At 37.4% G+C, this 21,430-nt stretch overlaps 1 pseudogene; it reads left to right on the top strand.

The window, feature by feature from the left end:
- The first annotated feature begins 1,515 nt into the window (after nucleotides 1–1,515).
- LOC108285160 overlaps nucleotides 1,516–21,430 on the top strand; it is a 128,433-nt pseudogene continuing 108,518 nt past the window's right edge.

Genomic DNA, 21,430 nt, shown 5'->3' with positions numbered 1-21,430 from the left:
GTTCTCGTGTTGTGTTTTTCAGCTCCATCAATTCACTTATATTCCTCTCTAAGTTGTTTATTCTCATTAGCATTTCATCAAATCTTTTTTCAATGGTCTTAGTTTCTTTGCATTGGGTTAGAACATGTTCTTTTAGCTCACAGAAATTTCTTATTACCCACCTTCTGAAGCCTAATTCTGTCAATTCATCACACTCATTCTCCATCCAGCCTTGTTCCCTTGCATGTGAGGAGTTGCGGTCCCTTGTAGGAGAAGAGGCATTCTGGTTTTGGGTGTTTTCATCCTTTTTGCACTGGATTCTTCCCATCTTTGTGGATTTATCCACCTGTCATCTTCGTGGTTGTTGACTTTCAGATTGGGTCTCTGAGTGGATGTCCAGTTAGTTGATGATGAAGTTATTCCTTTCTGTTTCTTAGTTTTCCTTCTAACATTCAGGACCCGCTGCTGTAGGACTGCTGAGGTCCTCTCCAGGCCCTGCTTGCCAGGGGATCACCTGCAGCGGCTGCAGAATGGTAAGGGTTGCTGCCAGTTTCTTCTTCTGCTATCTTTGTCCCAGAAGGATACCTACCAGGTGTCAGTCTGAGCTCTCCTTTATGAGGTGACTCTTTGGACATACGGGGGTCAGGGAGCTGCTTGAGGAGACAGTCTGTCCTTTATAGGAGGTCAAGTGCTGAGCTGTAAGCTCTATTGTTCATTTAGAGCTGCTGGGCAAGCACATTTAAGTATGCTGCACTGAACTCATAAACCGCCTCCCTTTTTTTTTTTTTTTTTTTTTTTTTTTTCATTTTCCCAGGTGTTGTGTCCCAAGGAGTTAGGGCTTTATGTATGAGTTTCTGTTGTGCTGCTGCCTTTTTTCAGGGCTGCCCTGCCCAGCGAGGAAGCAGCTTAGTCATTGTCTGCCTGCAGAGTCTTTGCTGAGCTTCTGTGGGCTCCACCAAGCTACCATGTGAACTTCCCTGCAGTCCTGTTTATACAAGTGTAGTTAGAACTGCCTCAGCAATGGCAGCCCACCTCTACAATGGCGGACTCTCTCTGTAATGGCAGGCTGCCTTGGCAATGGTGGGCTGCCTCAGCAATGACAAACTACCTCTGTAGTGGTGGACTGCCTCAGTAATGGTGGATGCCCCTCCCCCAAAGAGCTGGACTGTCCTGAGTTCAATTGTGCTTGCTGTGAAACTCTCAATCCAGAGCATTTCAGATTGCTGTTTTTTTTTGTGGGTGTGGGACCAGCCGAACCTGATCACCTGGCTCCCTGTCTCAAAGCCCTTTTTTTTTTTTCTTTTTAGTTGAACAGTCAACTCTGTCTCTCAGGTGTTCCAGTTGCCTGTTGAAAAGACACCGGGATCTGTGTGATTTTCCATGTGGTGACCGACTGCACTGGCTGAAACAGCCGCGCTGAGATTCCTTGTGCTTTTTTGCCCTGGAATCTCCTGGCCTGGCTCCCTGTTTCAGGCCCCTTTATTAATCAGTTGAATGGGTGACTCTGTCTCCCAGGAGCTCCAATCGCCAGCTAAAATGGCACCCAGACCCATGTATTTTGTACGGAGAACCGCCGTGCTGGGCGCTGGCCAAAACAGCCGCGCTGGCCAAAAGAGTCCCACTGGCGACCTGTGGGGCTCCTCCACCTGGGAATCTCCTGGTCTGTGGGCAATAAAAATCCATCTGGAAATGCGGTGTCCACTCACTCTTTGTGCTTTTGCTGGGAGCTGCAATCCTGAGCTGCTCCTAATTGGCCATCTTGGATCTGTCCTGGTGAAACATTTTCTGAGGAATTCTTTCTTTATTCTTTTAAAATATTTATTGTATATATTGTAAAATAGAATCTTGTTTGCTTTTGTCCTCATAGACTTTAATATATACTTACACATTTTTTATATACTTTATGAGTGTGTAAGTCTTATGACTTCTCAGCTAGTTTTCAAGTGCTTCAATAACAGGATTTTCTTTCTCTACTTCCTATGATAACCTGCAACATCTAGCATGCTTCTGGGCACATACAAGGTATTTGATTAAATGGTTGATTAATCAATGTGGTTTCATGAAAAATGATACAAAATGACATGGACTATGCACAAATTTGAAAAAACTAATGTGACACTTTGATGCTTTGGAGGATGTGTTATTGGATGTCCGATTAATGAAGAAGCTTTATTTAATTCATCATCTTATTATTATTGACAAGCAGGCATACAACATCAACATTAATGCTGCAGAAATTTTTTTTTAGGAATATAACAGTGTCAGTTATAAGATAAAAAATGTTATCAAACTTAATGAAATTGTACTTTTTTAAATTGTTGAAACAGGCTTTATTTATTTTTATTTGTATACAATTTCAAACATCTAGATATTCTTAGGTTCAATACTAGTTCATTTGTTCAGTTCATTCGGGCCACTTTAATCATTGCTGTACAAATATAACAGAGCTATCTCCTTATGGATATTATCTCACAGATTCAGATAGAGCCTGGGATGGTTAATTTTATGTGTCAATCCTAACTAATATAGGGTCTCAGGTGTAGTTGGCCTTGTAAAGAACCACTCCTGCTTCACCCCAATCTTGCTTCAGGCTGGCTTAGCACAGTGTTCACATCAGAAGTAGGTAACTCTACTAGAGCCTACAGGAGTCTAAATTCCGTATTCCAGCTCTCATATCCCAGCTCTTCCTTGCTTTCCTGGGCCTCACTCAGGACTACTGCCTATTTGCTGTGTAGATTTTTAACGGCATTAAAGTACTAGGATAAGTGGGGGAAATGGAGTCTGGCATGGGGATTTATTGCCTGGAGAAACAGGAGCCTTTTAATAATTTGCACAAAGGCACCAGCAGTGGCACTGTCCTGACTATTGTAGAGGCCAAGGGAAAACATCCCCCTAGTTCTGTGAAGATTCACTGAAAAATCAACTCACAAAAGGCAGGTTAATAGGAGAGAGGACATCCAAATTTATTAACATGCACAAGAGAACCGCAGAGTGATTATCTCAAACCCCAGGTGGGGGACTGAAATTTATATGCCATCTTGAGGTTAGAGATAGAATGGGGGCTTAGAACATGGCCAAAACCAGGTTATGTTGGGAAATCACATTGTAGCGGTAAGACAGGTTATGAGAGGAGAAGAAGAGGCCTGGCTAGCAAAGGTGGTAGCAGCCCTCAGAGAGAGTAGATGGTAAATGTTTCTTTCAGACATTAAAAGTGACAGACTTTCAGTTAATCTTTCCTACATCCGGACAAAAGAGAGTCTCAGAGAAAGCCTGGCTGTATCTATGCAGATTCTCTACATATGAAAATCTCTTTGACAAAAGATAGCTGTGCAGGGCTACTTAGGTTTGCAGGACCTGGAACAACCATCTCAAAATATAACAAAGAAGTATATTTTGGGGTGAAATATTTTCATTTTCTTAAGGATGATTCAGTTTTCATCTGTGGTTTAATTTTAGCCTTAATCACTGTGCATTGCTTAAAACTTCCTGTCCCCATTCCTACTGGTATCTCTTAACTCTCTATATTTGATTCACTTACAATGTCCATTTAGACAATTCCCCTGAGCCCACCCTTTTTGCACACTATGGTAAGTACCAGCACAGCAGGCTTATTTCCTCCCAAGTGAAGGAATTATTCTGATTGTCGGACTCTTGACTGTTACTATCTTCTCATATTGTTGAAGTATCAGACACTTCGCATGCTAGAGGTTAATCTATTAAATTTCAGCTGCAAATAAAGTTATGCCACTCTTCAAAAACTCCCCTTATGATTTGGTTTCTTGCCACCAATTATGTTAGTGTGCTACAGTGAATAATTTTCCTGAAACTAAAGATAATGGTTCTGTAATTGAAGTCTTAAGTGCAGACTTTTCATATTCACAATGTGTAAAAAGTAGATTTTTAGACCCCAAATAGTAACTCTCTGCAAATATTAAACAGATATTCAAAACCATAATACTTTAAAGTGAGCTGTTCTCAAAAGCAGTTAAATCCCAAGATAAAGATATATATTGGGGGGAAAGTAGCTTTTACAACTACTACTATCACAGATTATTCATTTGTACTAATTTAACACAAAAAGAATGCATATTCTTTGAAACAAAATTCAAGCAATACATAAGTATACAGAATAAAAGTTGAAACACTTCTTATCTCACCCACCAAACTTGCTCTATTTTTTGGGGATAACTATTGTAAAAGAGTTAATGTGTTTTCTCCCAGACATTTTCTGTGTACATTCAAATATATATATGGGTATATGGATATAATATGTATTTTGTATATGGATATTTTCTCTTTCTTCTTTCTTTCTCTTTCTTTCTCCTTCCTCCCTCCTTCCCTCCCTCCCTCCCTCCCTCCCTCCCTCCCTCCCTTCCTTCCTTCCTTCCTTCCTCCCTTCCTCCCTTCCTCCCTTCCTCCCTTCCTCCCTTTTCTTTCCTTTTATTTTTTTTACTTAGAGATAGAATTGCACTATACTGCCAAGGCTGGACTCAAACTTCTGGACCTAAGTGATCCTCCTGTCTCAGCCTCATGAGTAGCTGGGACTACAGGTGTGTGCCACCACACTCAGCTTGGATATTTACTTTATTACAAAATATGGTATGTCTGATACATATTTTGGGGGTCAAAGTAAAATTTCCTTCTGTCCACCAAAGGTTGCTGAAAATGATCTGAAAAAAGGTAGATTAATAGGAGAAAAAGGCATACAAAATATATTTAATGTGCCTAGGGGAAAATTGTGGGAAATGTGATTACCCACTAACACAATGAGGTTTAGATGTTTACATACCTTTCTTCATAGGGAAAGGGCAGATTGTGGATGCAGGCATCAATGATTTTCAGGGGAAATGAATGAGCCCAAAGAACAATGGCATGGGACAAAGTTGTTCTGAGCTCTAGGGGAGGTGGTGCAAGGTCAGGGGTGGAACTTCACTGTGAACAAAAGTTGTCCTATTTTGCAGGTAAAGTTCCCCAGGTATTATCTTTGTTCACAGTGAAGTTTCACCCCTTGCCTTCCTGCCATCTCCACTAGAGCTCCCTCAGAAGAATAGATGAAAAGTCTATCTGGACTTGCTGATGACTCCTCTTCTCTTCTCCAGAGGTTAATCTTTTCTGATTATTTGATGAGATTCCTATGGAGTGGGTCTTAAGACAATTGCATTTTTTATTTGAAAGAATTTTTTTAGTAAAATAAGGAAATTCCAGAGAGAATCCCTTCAGTGTCAAAGCACCATATTTTGTGGTATCATCTTCTCAGTAAGCCTCAACATGCTGTTCTGTCAATGGCTCTTTTTTTTTACATAACACACTGTCAAGAACATGTTAGTATGTATTAGCACTTATTAGTACTTTCATGTTTTGGATGTAAAGAACTTTATAGAATGGCATCATGGTATGCCATAATCCTAATATTCCCTAATTTATTTAACAAATTAGTAGTTTAGACATTAGAGTATCTCTTATATTTCACTGTTACAAATAGTGTTGTCCTTAACATTCTCCTTGTGATACCTTGTATTAGTTTTCTATTGTTGCATAGTAAATTATAACAAATTTCGCAGCTTAAAATAAGAAAGATGTATTATTTCATAATTTTCATGTAGCCTTAACTAGGGGAGGATCTGCTTCCATGCCTCTTCAGGTTAATGGTGGAATCATTATTTTTGTGGTTCTGTGACTGAATTCCTTGATGTCTTACTGGTTGTTGGCCAGGCACCATGCTCAGCTCCTAGAGACCACTCTTAGCTTCCTGCTACATAGTGCCCTCCATAGGTCTTCTCACACTCTGCTCTTTTATTTCAGGAAAGACTCAATCTCTTTACAGGGCTAACCTAATAATGTCAGATCTATCTGTATAATCTTCCTTTAGGTTAACTCTAAAGTCAGCTGATTGATACTATAAATGTAAAAAACGGAGTGATTCTCATTATATTCACAGGTCTTGCTCACATTCAGGGTAGAGAATTACAGAAGGCATGTATACCAAAAGGTGGGAATATTGGAGGTTATCTTATAATTCTAGTTATCATATACCCTTAGATACTGTGTGAGTTTATCTGCAAGATAGATTCACCAAAGTAAAGTTGCTAGGCCAAAAGGTATGAGTACTATAAATTTGGATCCATATCTAATTTCCAAAAGATTTTATGTCTAAAGACATAATACTCTCACCAAAATACTCTCACCAAAGCCTAACAGATTCTTCTAACCCTAATCTTACATATTGGAAGGTAAGCAATATAAAACAGGTATTTTTGTTTATTTTGTTCATAGAAGACATATCTCAAATGTCTAGAACAATTCTTGGCATATGATAGGCACTGAATATAAATGGAATGAATGAATAAACATGCAGAATATATCTTGATTAGAACCATAATCTTGGTAATTTACTTTGGAATTTAATGTGGCATCAAGGATTCCCAGTGACTTGTTCCCAAGCTGCCACCTTATAAACATTTGTAATTTACCATTATCTAGTTTGAAGAATCCTTGTTAAGAACTTTTTATAACAATGTTGTTATACTTTATAGCAATTTCATTCTCCTATACAGTATCTGTCTCTGTTTTTCTGCTCTAAAAGCTGGTCCTCCATTTACTCTTTAGAGAAAGACTCCAAATACCTCTTTATTTCAGGAATTATTAAAGTGTTATTTGTTCTCTGGCTATGTTTATTTATTTATTTATTTATTTAAGATAGGTTCTCACTCTGTCACCCAGGCTGGAGTGCAGTGGCACTACCACAGCTCACTATAATCTCAAACTTCTGAGTTCCTTGCCTCCCAAGTTTGCGGCCCAATTAATACCTGCTTCTGTTATTGGAAAAAGCATGTAGGTAATTCTGTATTCTCTTTCTAGATTTTCTTAACCAAACTTTGAATAATTTCATCTTCATCCACAGATGTATGTTTTTACTTTGGTGTTTTTATTTTAGCGTACAGTTGTATGAATTTTAACATATGTATGTATTTGTACAAGCACCACCACAATCAGTACAATATTGTTCCATCATCTCAAAAATTCTCCTGTACTGTCTTATATAGTCACATCCTCACTCCATCCATATTCTCTGGCAACCACTGATCTGTTTTCCATCACTATAGCTTTATCTTTTAAAGAATGTCAAATGTATGGAATCACACATACATACAAATGTATGGAATCAAAAGGTTACACAGTACGTAACCTTTTGATACCGTCTTGTCTTATTTAGCATAATGCCCTTGAGATTCATGAGAGTTGCTGTGTGTTTCATTCCTTTTTATTGCTGAGTAATATTCCATGGTATGAATCTACTACAGTTTGGTTAAGTATTCACCCATTGAAAGACATCTGGGCTGTGTTTAGTTTTGGATTATTATGGAAAATTTTGCTATGAACATTTATGTACAAAGCTTTCTGTGGACATATATTTTTATTTCTCTTGGCTGTATATCCAAGAATGAAATTGATTACTTATAGGATAACTCTATGTTTGACCTTTGGAAGAACTTGCCAGACTGTTTTCCAAAGCAGCTGCATCAATTTATCTTCCCAACAGCCATGTATATAAGGGATCCAATTTTTTTCACATTCTTGTCAACACTTATTATTGTCTCTGTATTGTTTTTTGATTATAGCCATCCTAGTGGGTATGAAGTAGTATCTCATTATGGGCTTTATTTGCATTTCAATTTTCCCAGTAACTGGTGATGGTGAGTATCCTGTCATGTGCTTATTGGCCATTTGCATATCTTCTTTGGAGAAATATCTGTTAAATCCTTTGTCCATTTTTAATTTGAGTTTTTTTTATTGTTGAGTTATAATTGTTCTTTATGGATTCCAGATACTAACTCTTACCAGATGTATGACTTGTAAACTTTATAATTATTCCTATTGTATGAGAGTATAAATGTTATATTGGGCACTGGGGATAAAGGGATTAGAAAATCAGAGCTCCTTCTTTCTAGGAACTGAAAGTACCTGAGCTGTAAAACTAGAGAAACCTTTCATATGGAAAGGGCAAGGGAAAAAGGAGTTAACATGTATAAGTCCAAGGAAGTTGAAGGCTTAATCCTTCATGTAACAGTGAAGGATCAATAGGGAAAATAAGAAGTTTTGAATTAGTAAAATTTAAGTACTTTTTCTACTTTGGTTGATTTAAGAATTGTCTTCCAAAGACATTTATATATAGGTAAGTGTCTGTCTGGAACGTTGTGAAAATATTCTGTGTGACGATCATGCTTGGGCCAATCCATGTAACATTTACTGTAATTTTCTAGATCAGTGGTTCCTAAACTAGGTATGGGGATAAGTGCTTCATTGGACACATAAATCACCTAGTTCTTAAAAACACACTTTTCAGATTCCATGTTAGATTTACTAAAATGAAAACTTTGAAAATAATACCTAAAAATATTCATTTTTAGGTTCATTTCCTTGGTGATTTAGAAGTATGGTCAGTTTAGGATTCGCTATACATGATGAACTACATGCCATCGGGGTGGAAGAAATAGCTGTTGCCATGCAGGCAGACTTGCTCTGCGATGTGCCCTTCTCAATGAAGAAGGAAAGGCTGCTTCGTATATTTTCTTCACTAATTAAATATGTTTGCATATTTATCAGATCTAGATTCAGAAGCTATATGGTAATCTATAACTTGCTGGTTGAGTGAATAACAAACATGGGAGGGTGCAATTTAAGATCTATAATTTTGCTAGACTCATGTGCCCCTCTCATGTGTGACTGATGCATATTACCTCTAGAATTGTGTTGATGAGACCTTGTAGCACACTTTTATTAACGAGGACAGCCACACATAGAGGCAAAGTAGGCCACTGCTTTTGTCATTTAAGTGTTAAGAATGGAGAGTCCTGTTGTCTTCCCTAAATGTTGCTGCTCTCTCACTGTTTGATATTTGAAATTCAGCAGTAGGGCTGGAGGCTTTAATCCTTTTTAATAATATAAATGAAGATGATTATCAATTTTCTGATAGTGCAGGTTTCTGGAGACTGTGGTACAGATGGCCACATTCAGAAGTTGCTTTCACTCTTAGTACTTTTTTATTTCGTCATTTGTAGCAATCAACTTGGAAGGTATATGCCAAGCTTTCAAAATTTATTTAACCACTAATAAAAATACTGACACACTGGATGATTTTACTTACATTTTTTCACTGCATATTAAAACTTTATGTAATTATTCTTTCCTTCTCTGTCACTTATAGTATTTGTTATGGTAAATTTAAAGCTGCTGTAACAAAACAACGCCCCCAATATGGTGGCTTCCAGAATAAATTTCTTGCATAGCAACAAATCCAGATACTAGTGGTTCAGACTGATTGGTGGCCATGCTGCAAGTAGTTATTCAAGGATTCTGAGGTCCTGTTCATCTTGTTCTACCATCCTCTAGAGCAGGGATCAGCAAATTGTAGCCTGTGGGCTAACTCTGATTTCCAACTGCCTGTTTTTGGTAAATAAAGGTTTATTAGAGCACAGCCTCACTCATATGTGTATCTGCTGTCTAAGGCTGCTTTTGTACTATAATAGCAGAGTTAAACTATTGTAATAAAGATCCTATGTGGCCCATAAAGCCTAAAATATTTACTATCTGAACCTTTACAGAAAAAGTTTGCCCACCTCTGCCGAAGAGAATTGTCTTTATCAGCATAGTTAAAACTGGGTCCCAGACACTTCATGCTTAAGTTTAAGAGAAAGTGGAAGAGCCAGGGTTTGTTTTCTATTAGAGATGACAAAGAAGTTACACGTTATCACTTTAATTCACATCCTATTGACCAAATTTAGCCATAGGCCTCAGATAAATGCAAGGGAAGTTTGAAAATGCACTAGCTACTTATTCTTGTTCTTGCTTTCTGGAAAAATAGGATAGCTGGTTATATTGGACAACGAGCCAACTGTCACATTTGTGTTTTGTACATGCTCCTAAGGACGAAATAATATATCCTGAATCACAATGTCAATGGAAGTGTATGCCATCTGTGAACCTGATCTGTTGAGTGATTTGCAAACAACAAATGATTTTAAAAATGAAATGGTTGAAAAATGTTGATGTACTATATGCACTGTTTTATTTTGTGTCTGCAGTTGTACTGGCTCTTGTGTGGTGTGTGTTGACTTTGAACACTAGTAGGGAGTGAGGAGGGGAGAAGAGTCAAAGAATAAGCAAAGCTCTCAAGAGATACATGGCAGATGTTCTGTAAATAGCAGGATAAAGGACAGAAAAGTAGAAAATGAACCCAGAAATCAAAGAGACCTCATCTTGATTATAGCTCTGCCAGTTGCTGGCTGTGGCAAGGTTTGAGTTTCAGTTTTGTCATCTGTAAATGGGGATGATAATAGGACCTAGCCTGTATGGTTGTTGTGATAATTAAACTAGATAATGCAAATATAAATGTGTTTCACGTTGGGGGGGGGGGGACAGGCTTTCAAGAAGTTAGCATTATTTAAAAGTATGAATTAATATTATTAGCAGCTTTGACTTACAAGAGAAGTGAAAGACAAAGTTGTAGAAAAGGGAAACTCACCAATTATTAATCACTTACTTGGCATCAAGAATTGTGAGAGGGAGAGTTTATGTGTTATCTCATTGGAGTAGTACATCTGTGTAGCACTTTAAAATTATTATTAGTCACTTATGCCTCTGTGTTAAGTATCAGAAAATATCTGAATGGGGCAGTTGTGGAAACTAGAGATCATAAAATAAAAGAGCAAGCATGGGGAAAGGGAAGAATACAGATCACATCAGGGAAGGGTCAATTACATTATCTTGCCAAAGGCGAAAACTGATCTATGAATTTAAAAATATGAATGAACTCAGGAGTAAATTTGAAATATATAATTATGGATATTGAACAAAGAGTTTACATAGAAATAAAAGTCAAATTTGAAAAATAGGTGCAAGCATTTTTTTTAAATTAGATGACACCTTGCATATAAGCGAGTTTTTAAATTTTATCTTTTAAGAGAGAAGTATTGATATTCCAGTTTGATTTTGGCTATTTATTTTCATTACTGTTATCTGAATAAGGAATTACATTTTTAATATTATGATTAAAATTCTCTTTTGCAATTATTTTAATGTATTGTCATAGTTCATCAAATTTTTGGCATTAAGAATATTGACATTTCACATTCTACTTTCATCATTTTTAAAAAGGATTATACTAAGCAAACACCCTCAGTGATTTTTACTTTTGAAATCTTAACTATATATTACTATCTGGTCACATGCTCAGAAGAAGCAGCCTGCTTTCAGAGATTTATTTTTAGAATGCGATAAAGTATAACTAGAGGAAATATTTTTTTCCATAGAAAGAACCAAATATTACTTAGTGGAAGATGTACAGGTATATTTAAAATACCTTTACCGAAGTTTAATTAAAGAAACATAGCACTCTAAGATTATGCAAAATTTTCCTAAAAGTGAAACGTGATTTATTAAATAAGCTGGTGTCATGGATCATTAAGAAAATGGATGACTCCTCAAATTTGTATTAATGTTAACTCAAGTGTTCATCGTAGGCAGTGAGGGATAATTACTTATGCCTGGAAAATCTCATAGGTTTACATTAAAATTTTTGAAGAGGAGGAACATTCAATAAATATTGTTGATAACCTCAAAAATGACCCCCAACAATGATCTCTGTTTCCTGCTATTTATACCCTTATACAGTCTCCCCACAAATTGTATGAGGCTTAGAATTTGTGACCAACAGCATATGGTAGAAGGGATGTTACGTCATTTCAGAGATTAAGTTATACAAGTCTGAGGCTTCTGTTTTTGGTGTTTTCTCTTTCTCTCTCTCCCTCAAATGACATGCTGTTGGGGAAACCATGCCATGTGCAGCCCTATGGAAAAGCCCACATGGCAGAGAACTGAAACCTCCTGGCAACAGTCTCATAAGTGTGATTGTAAATGGATACTTCAGCCCCTTTGGAGAGTGACTCTCTGGTGGCAGCTTGACTGCCACTTTATAGGAGACTCTGAGTCAGAAACTCCTAGCTAAGCTGATCCCCAATTCCTAATTCTCAGAAAGTATGTAATAAAATAATTGTTTTCAACTTTAAGTTCTTAAACTTTAGAGTAATTTGTTACACAGCAGTCAATGACTAATAGAAATATAATGGCTTTAGACATTTCAAAGAATTTCTCTATAACAGGAAGGCAATAGTTGGTACAAGCTTAAATGCATGACATTTACATTTCATATTTTGCCGGCATGCCAGACACAGCTTATACAGTAGTGATTTTTAAAATAATGATTTCAGCTGTCATCCATTGAGTCCTCACTATTTGTCAAATAGTATACCAAGCATTTGTTGAGCAAAAAAAACAAACCTATAAAATTGTTAAAGAGGTTTATTCAAAGCCAATATGAGTGTCCATGGCCCAGGAAATAGTCTCAGGAGGTCCTGAGAAAGTGTGCCTGAGGTGATCTTTTTTTAATACATTTTAGGGAGACAGAAATTACAAGCAAAGATAAATCAATACATGTAAGATATGCATTGGTTCAGCCCAGAAAGGCAGGACATGGGGGTGCTTACAGGTCATAGGTGGATTCAGAGATTTTCTGATTGACAATTGGTTCAAAGAGTTAAGCTAAAGACTTGATATTAGTAGGAAAAAATACTTGATTTTAAATAAGGAGTGTTGTGGAAGCCAAGGTTCTTGTTACATAATTGTTACCAGCAGCAAATCCATATGGATCTGCAACAACCTCAATTCTTGTTTCTTCAGAAGAGAGAATTCGACAGAGAGGGCATAAGACAGAGTGAGAGACTGAGGCAAATTTTAGAGCAGGAATGAAAGTTTATTAAAAGAGTTTCAAAGCAGAAACAAAAGGAAGTAAAGTATACTTGGTAGAGGGTCAAGTGGGCCACTTGAGAAATTTGAATTAATGGTTTCATCTTTGACTTGGGGTTTTATATGTTGGCATGCTTTCAGGGTCTGCATTACTTCTTCGCTGATTTTCCCCTTGGGATGGGCTGTCCACATGCACAGTGGCCTGCTAGCACTTGGGAGGGGCCGCATTGTGCAGTGTGCTTACTGGAATTGTTGGGGGTACATGCTCACTTGAGGTGTTCTTCCCTTACTAGTTGAATGTTCTTAGAAAGTCATAAACCAGCTAAATTCTGCCATTTTTCCTCTTAGTGAGCATGCTTGAACCCACTCACCTAATTCCTGAGATCTTATTGGGAAGTTGCTGATTACCAGTTTCAAGTGTTTCTATCTATTGGGAGACTGCCTTTCCCTGGCACTGGCTGTGACCAATGATTATTTTGGAAAGACAGTTTAATAACTACCTGACAATCACCTGATTGTTGCCTGAGACTCCTGATGGTGATGGTGGGGGCTCTCCCACCCTGCTCAGGTCTGAATAGCTACCTATTATAACACAATGAAGCCTCCAGGTAGCAGGCTTCAGAGAGAACAGATGGTAAATGTGTTTTTTTGGACCTTAAAAGTTATCATACTCTTATTAGTTAATCTCTCTGAAATCCAGGAGAGGCCTAGTTACATTGCTGGAGATTTTCTGCAGATGCAAAATTTCCCTCACAAATGATAGCTTTGCAAGGCTATTTCAAAATATGTCAAAGAAATATATTTTGATGTAAAACATTTTGATTTCCTTCAAGGTCTGCTAGCTGTCATGTGATACTGTACCAGAGTCAGGTTGCAATTTGGTATCTTATTGCCAAAGACTGTTCTGTCAGTCTTATGATTTCTATTTTAATGATAGTGCTGGTCAGTTATGCCTAAATTCCAAAAGGGAGGGGGTTTAATTTGGTGAGTACAACATCCCTTCCCATCATGGCTGGGAATTCAGTTATTCAAGTTTTCCTTGGTCCAGAGGGGGTTTGTTCAGTCGGTTGAAAAGCTTAGGATTTTATTTTGATTTACACATTTTACATATATTATCTCCTTTAATTATTTTCAAAAATCTTATAACATATTATTATCTTCATTTCATAGACAAGGAAACCAAGAAAGGCTAAGAAAGTTTAAGCAGCTATTCTATAATCACATACCTGAGAGGTACATCTGGAACTAAAATCCTAGTCTCTTTGACTCCAAAGTTAGTTTCTAATAAATACGTCAAAAAAGGCCATTATGTCAGATGACTACAATGTTATTGGGAAAGATCCTTCTATACCCCAAATCCTCACGTTACAATTTATCTCTCTGTTTTCCAAAGTTGTTTTTACTAAGACTCCCAGAAGATATGTATTAGCCCCTTTTTCAGACTGCTATAAAGAACTACCTGAGACTGGGTAATTTACAAAGAAAAGAGGTTTAATTGACTCATAGTTCTGCAGGCTGTACAGAAAGCATGGCTGGGAGGCCTCAGGAAACTTACAATCATGGCAGAAGGTGAAGGGGAAGCAAGTGCTGTCTTCACATGGTGGCAGGAGAGAAGGTGAGGGGAAGTGCTACATACTTTTAAACAACCAGATATTGTGAAAACTCTATCACAAGTACAGCAAAGGGGATGTCCACCCCCATGATTCTATCACCTCTCACTAGGCCCCTTCTCCAACACATGGGAATTACAATTTGACATGAGATCTTGGTGAGGACACAGAGCCAAGCAATATCAAGATAGTTTACATCGTGTCTGGTATACATCCTCATGCACACACATGCACACACACAATTGAAATAAACACTTGACAAAACAAAATTTACTCTTATGTACTCTGATATTTTCTATTATAATCTATTTTAATCAGATTGATTAAAACATTGCTGATCACAGTTTCCTAAATATTACACCCTCATTTTGAAAAGCTCATTCTAGGCTGATGCTTGTAAACCTTTTTTTTAATGATAAATTCTTAAGTTTAAGGGCTGCTTTTTATTAAAGTGCAAATGTAACACTAGGCTGTGTAAAGGCTAGCCTTGTATTGCAAGTCAAATCCATTCATTTGAAAAGTAAATACTGCAGCCTGCTGCCATTCCTTTAGCTGGTACAATTTTCAAAACGTGTTTTTGTAATGTAAATGTCTTCAGGTGGGGCCATTTTCTTTTGTTCATCACAAACTCCACAAACCCTATTCTTTCATATCCATCCATTGCTCAGGTTTCTATGATCTGTTAGGTTCCTTAGAGCTCTTGACCTTGCAGCCTGTTATTTACTTTTGCAGAAGCAGTTATCCTGGTGGATAGTACCATTTTCAGGGGAGATTTCAAAAATGGGGGGATTTCTTTCTTTTTTTGTCACAGTGCTGGAGGTGGATGTGGCCCTGGCATTAAATGGGGGCAGGGAGCCAGGGATATTAGATACTCTGCGATATGTTTGGACAAGCCCACATCACAAAGATTTTTTTCCCTACATCCCACATGACTTTCAAATGCTTCCCCCTGACATTCACATAGAGAAAAACCTAAAATTATCTGGGTCTAGATTATAGATCCATTTTTCCTATAAATGCAAAGTATTTTGTACAATTTTAATTTTCCAGAAATGTAACTACTGTGCAAACCAATGGAAGTTTTTACTTTGTTTTGTTTATAACTTATCTAGGGTTGTTTGCCATTTCTGAAAGTCATGACATTAGTGTGAGTGCCCATTTGTGGTATTTGAGTTGTCAGTACAACTCTCCATATTCATCTGCATTTGTGGTTGTCACTTACATGGCAATTTTGTCACATTCATGGTAATTCTATGGTGCATTAGTTCATTGTTGCTGTAAAATAATACCTTAGACTGGGTAATTTATAGAGAAAAGAGTTTTATTTAGTTTACAGTTCTGCAGGCTGAGAAGTTCAAGGACATGGCCCACGCTTCATGCTGCATCAAAACAAATAGAGAAGTTCAAAGGAGAAGTGGACGTGTGTGAAGAGAGGAAATTTTGAGGAGCATCCTGGCTTTTTAACATTTCTCTCTCACAGGAACTAACCCATTCCTGTGAAAAATAGTCTATTTTCAAGAGAATGAGAACTCACAATCACAAGAACAGCACCAAGACATTCATGAGGGTTCTGTGCCCATAGCCCAAAACCTCCACTAGGCCCCACCTCCCAACACCTCCATACTGGGAATCAAATTTCAACATGAGCTTTGGTGTAGACAAACAAACAGTGTACAACCATAGCATATGGATATATTTTTATAGCCCTTATTTTGAAATGTCAAATATAAATAAAAAAGAAATAGAGAAATATTCAATTCAGTATTGTCTTATGTATTTATCTTACATCCGAATGTCTTTAAGTAGGTACAAGATCTAACTACTTCATTATGTCTTTTGCTGTATTGATGCCTGTGTTAGTATGTTTTCACATTACTATAAAAAACTACCTGAGACTGGGTAATTTATAAAGAGTTTTAATTGACTCACAGTTCTGCATGGCTGGGGAGGCCTCAGGAAATTTGCAATCATGGTGGAAGGTGAAGGGGAAACAAGGCATATGGTGGCAAGAGAGAGAGAAAGAAGAGGGAAGTGTCAAACTTTTAAACCATCAGATCTCATGAGAACTCACTATCATGAGAAGAGCATGGGGAAAACTGTCCACATGACCCAATCACCTTCCCCCAGGTCCTTCCCTCAACATGTGGGAATTACAATTTGAGATGAGGTTTGGGTGGAGAACAGAGTCAAACGATATTATTCCACCCCAGCCCCTCCCAAATCTCATGTATTTCTCACATTTCAAAACACAATCATGCCTTCCCAAGCATACCCCCAACTCTTAACTCATTCCAGCATTAGCTCAAAAGTCCAAGTCCAAAGTCTCCTCTGAGACAAGGCAAGTCCCTTATGCCGATGAGACTGTAAAATAAAAACAAGTTAGTTACTTCTGAGATACAAGGGGGGTGTAGGCATTGGGCAAATGCTCCCATTTCAAATGGGAGAAATTGGCCAAAATAAAGGGGCCACAGGCAGTCATTAAATCTTAAGGCTCTGAAATTATTTCCTTTTACTTCATGTCTCACATCGAGGACACACTGATGCAGCAGGTGGGTTCCCACAGCCTTGGGCAGCTCTTCCCCTATGACTCTGCAGCAGATAGCCCCCAGTGCTTCTTTTATGGGCTGGCACTGAGTGCTTGTGGCTTTTCCAGGAGTGTGTGCAAGCTATCTACCATTCCAGGGTCTGGAGGATGGTGGCCCTCTTCTCACAACTCCACTAGGCAGTGTCACAGTGGAAACTCTGTGTGGGGGCTCCAACCCCACATTTTCCCTCTGCATTGCCCCAGTAGAGGTTCTCCATGAGGGCCCCACCTCTGCAGCACATGCCTGCTTGGATATCCAGGCATTTCCATACATCCTCTGACATCTAGGCAGAGGTTCCCAAAGCTCAACTCGTGTCTTCTGTGCACCCATAGGTCCAACACCACATGGAAGCCACTAAGGCTTGAGGCTTTCATTCTCTGAAGCCATGGCCCAAGCTGTATCTTAGCCTTTTTTAGTCATGGCTGAAGCTGAAGCGGCTGGGATGCAGATTGCCCAGTCCCATTGCGGCACAGAGCAACATTGGGGCTCTGGCCCTCACCCATGAAACAATTTTTTCCCTCCTAGGCCTCTGGGCTTCTGAATGAAGGGGCTGCCAAAGAGCTCTCTGATATGCCCTGAAAACATTTTCCCCATTGTCTTGGCTATTAACATTTGGCTCCTTGTTACTTATGCATATGATCTTATTATGAAGACTGTTCCTGTCATTTCTCCTTTGTGTTTTATTAAAACCATTTTATTGACTTCTGAAATTTCAGCTTTGATGGGCTATATTTCTATGATTTTGATTTTAAGATCAAAAATGAAACAAGGAGGGATTTGATAAAACAAGGAAGCATTGATCTGATAAAGTAAGGACCAATGGTATTTAACTGTGGAACTGTGGTGCTTAAGCAACTATTTAAATACAGTCATGCATTGCATAGTAACTTTTCAGAAAATGGCAGAATGCATATATCAATACAATGGTGATTCAATAAGGTTATAATACCATATTCTAACTGTACCTTTTTAATATTTATACCTTTTATAGATATGTTTAGATACACAAATACTTTCCATTGTGTTACAATTGTCTACAGTATTCAGTATAGTAACATGCTGTACAGGTTTGTAGAGCTTAGGAGCAATAAACTATACAATATAGATTAGGTTTGGTAGGCTGTACTATTTAGGTTTGTGTATAGCATTCACACCATGACAAATTGCCTAACAATGCATTTTTCAGACCATGTCTCTGTTGTTAAATAACATGATATTATACAGATTTCTAAGCCAAAACTAAGGCCTAATGAATTAGAACCTGTGAGGGCTGAGTTCCAAAATCTGTATTTTAAATAAACTCCTGGGTTTTAGTAGTTTCTTATATATTTTGGAAATTAACACCTTTTTAGATATATGGCTTGCAAATATTTTCTCCCATTTCATAGGTTGCCTTTTCACTCTGTCGATTCCTTTCTTTGCTGTGCAGAAGCATCTTAGTTTCTTGCAATTCCACTTGTCTATTTTTGTTTTTCTTGCCTGTGCTTTTGGTGTCATATTAAAAAATGTGTTGTCCAGGCCAATGTCAAGAAGGTTTTCCCCTATGTTTTTCTCTACTGATTTTACAATTAATAAACAGACACACAAATAAAAAACCCAAAGGAACACAAGAAGTATTTGGAGGTGATAGATATGCTTATTACTCAGATTGTGGTGACAGTAACACGTGTTCCATATGTTCCAATTCACCAAATTGTAAACATAGTACAGTGCAGTGGTACGATCACAGCACTATCATGGCATGATAATAGCTTGCTGAAACCCTGAACTCTTGGACTCAAGCGATTATCCCTTCTCAGCCTCCAGAATAGCTGAGACTACAGATGTGCACCACCATGCCTGGTTAATTTAGTATTTTTTTGTTTGTTTGTTTTGTTTTGTTTTTGTGGAGACAAGGTCTCACTATGTTCTCCAGGCTGGTCTCAAACTCCTGGCCTCAGCAACGCTTCTGCTTTGGTTTCTGAAAGTGTTGGGATTACAAGTGTGAGCCACCATGGCTGGCCTTCATTTCTTCTTAGGAAAGAAAATAAATTACTTATTCCATCTTTTATTTTTAATACCTCTCCACTGGCTCATTTATATCTGTCTACAGGTATGCTTAAAGGGTCAGTAGCTTAAAGAAGTCTTTATTTGACTTAATTTTCTTCCTAATACTGGCCTTTATCATTCACATTTCCTCCCAAATGAATGTCTTGAAAATGGTGTATCATCTCTAACTCCACTAATATTTCTCTGTTCTCAATGACTTGTGATATGTTTTCTGTCCTCACCACTTTAATAGAGCTGCCTTTCAAACCATTCTAACAATACAGTGGCATCTTTTCAGTGCTCATTCCTTTTAGATTCTTTGCAGCATTATATATTTTTTGAATAACTCCTTCTACTAGAATATTTTTTCTTGGTTTCTAAACGACTGAGCTCTCCTGATTCTCCTTTTACCTTTCTGATAAATTCTGATAAAGTTTCTTTCTGACTCATCTTTCATCTACTCATTATAAATCCCTTCAAAGATTCCATCCTAAAATCAATTTTCTGTATGTATATATCACCCAAATTGTATCACCAACCATTTTTGGGGGGGATTCAAGACTGTATTTTAATTTGCCTCCTGGTTATTTATTTCTACATAGTAAATCTTTAAGATATTTCTATTTCATGTGGCTAAAGCTGAACTTATCATTCTTCATAAAAAAGTTACAATTCCCTTTTCCTAGTTAGTTAATATCACTACCAAATTACTCCTACTTGAAACTGCAGTCAATGTAAACAACTCTTTCTCACTCTTCATATATAATCAGTTATCAAAGCCTACTGATTCTTCTTTTGTAACATCTCCTATAAATCATTTAAATTCCTACAACAACTATCATTATTTCAATCACTATTTCTTCCACTTAGACTGTGGTTTCCTAACTGATCCCCTTCTTATAAGCCCTCTTGTGGGAACTATAGCTTAGCAGTTAATTACTTGACCTCCAGAGCCAGACTATCAATGTTTGACTTTACCACTTACCGCATGACCTTGTACAAATTACGTAGTCTCTCTCCATGCTTTAATTTTCCAACCTATAAAATAAGGCCATCAAGAGTATCTACCACATAAGATTGTTCTGATGATGAAAAAGGGTGCTATATATACAGTGCTTCAAAAATAGCTTGATATAGGGTAAGTACTCAGTAATTGTCAACCATTACTAAATTACCAGCATTTTTATTCAGGTTTATGTTTTTCCATGCAAACTGTCCTAGTGTTCTCTGCTCTTAGAAGTCTTTACAATTGTAAGTAGCCTCAATTATTTAGTTTCACTTGATGTTTTATGTAAATTAAGCATGAGGAAATGAATTGCCTTTCACTTTGCTCCATTTGTAGTATTTGTATAAACTATTTCATAATAATAATTACCCTGTCCAGATAAGAATATGTTAAATATTACCATTTTATACTATTATTTCTATTTGTTATATCACTTACAGTTCATCTGTGAAATCTGACTGATGTGGCCTCATATTTCTGGGCAAATAAGGCAACATTTCATGAACTCCATAACCATGTATTTGACGTATACACTCTGTTATGCATTAGATTCTATATTTTTTGCTATCAGCTATAGTAGTCACTTCTTATGAGGCAAAGGAAAAAATCTAATTTTAATTAAAAAATGTAACACTGGCTTTGAGAATGATATTCCTTGGAATATTCCTATTTCCAATAGACTAGGAAAATCTTTCTCTTTGGAAGTGACTATTTATATATGCACTTTACAGTTTGTTTCTCTTATATCTTTCTTTGTTAATCATTTTATATGTACTTTATACAGTATATGTTGAGTTTTTCAGGATAAGCCAATCTCTTCTCTCTGATTAGGTTTGACTCTTATAATCAGGGTGGATGGATTCCTACCTCAACCCTCACCACTCTTGTCCTGGACAAACTATGTGATTTTGAGTTCTTGGAAGTTAGACGTATGTTACAGAGCTTATGCCCAATATAGCTCACCCTATGATATATTTATTCAGTGCTCAAACTCAGAAAATGGTCATGGGTGAGAGGAAGAATACATTGCATTTGTCTTACTGGTTAAATGCAGAGTTGAGGACAGAAGTGGAAGAGAAAAAGGATGGCGAGAGATCAGCAGGTAGAGAAGAGGGCAAGGGTACGATGGAGAAGAAACTCCTCAGCCTTTTAATCTATCTTCTGGAAAACCTCCTGTAGTATTACCCATCTCCATATAAAGGAGTTGATCAGACTTTGGTTATAGGCCACCTTCAACCACTGTAGGTAGCTCTGAAAAGCAACTGATTTATGAATCCAAAACAAAAGATCTTTAAAATCCTTATAGTCTTAACTTTTCCAACTCCCCAGTTACCCCATTCTCCCTCACAGTTTCTAGTCTTCTCTCCTCAACTTTACCCTCAATCTTTTTCCATAGATCCCTTCTTCCTTCTACCTACCCC

Source organism: Cebus imitator, unplaced genomic scaffold (assembly GCF_001604975.1).
Source record: "Cebus imitator isolate Cc_AM_T3 unplaced genomic scaffold, Cebus_imitator-1.0 Scaffold292, whole genome shotgun sequence".
Taxonomy (NCBI): domain Eukaryota; kingdom Metazoa; phylum Chordata; class Mammalia; order Primates; family Cebidae; genus Cebus; species Cebus imitator.
The sequence above is the reverse complement of the archived record's forward strand: the minus strand, read 5'-3'. Positions and strand labels throughout refer to the sequence as shown.